The sequence below is a fragment of the Mastomys coucha genome, unplaced genomic scaffold (assembly GCF_008632895.1).
Source record: "Mastomys coucha isolate ucsf_1 unplaced genomic scaffold, UCSF_Mcou_1 pScaffold6, whole genome shotgun sequence".
Lineage (NCBI taxonomy): Eukaryota > Metazoa > Chordata > Mammalia > Rodentia > Muridae > Mastomys > Mastomys coucha.
The window spans coordinates 121,523,967-121,524,391 of record NW_022196912.1 but is presented as its reverse complement, the minus strand read 5'-3'; positions in this window follow the sequence as shown (position 1 = coordinate 121,524,391).

The following is a 425-nucleotide window of genomic DNA, read 5'->3' as shown; positions in this document are numbered from 1 at the left end:
GATGTTTTGGAAGTAATTCAAGGCTACTGAGAGCTGTGCGTGCAAGAATCGAAGAAACAGACCTCATGTACCTGAGCATGGGAAAAATTATTTACTGTAAGATAATGAAGAAGTGGGCATGCTTTGCCATGAGAAAGTGCTAAGAGATTGTGCTACATGATTGTTGTTAAATTCTATTTTTAGTCTTACTGTGTTTTACTATAAAAGATTTCTCACATTAAAGTTTATTGCCATTGCCAGCAGAGCGGTGGTCCTCTCGTTCTCATTCAGTCGCCCTCTCTACTTCAGCCTCACCCTTGTCGGTTGGCTCTGACACCTTCTTGCTTCTTCTAGGGTGTAGTTTTGCTCCTTATGTTTATATTTTCCATCTATTATCCTTTGTAGGGCTGGATTTGTGGAAAGATATTGTGTAAATTTTGTTTTGT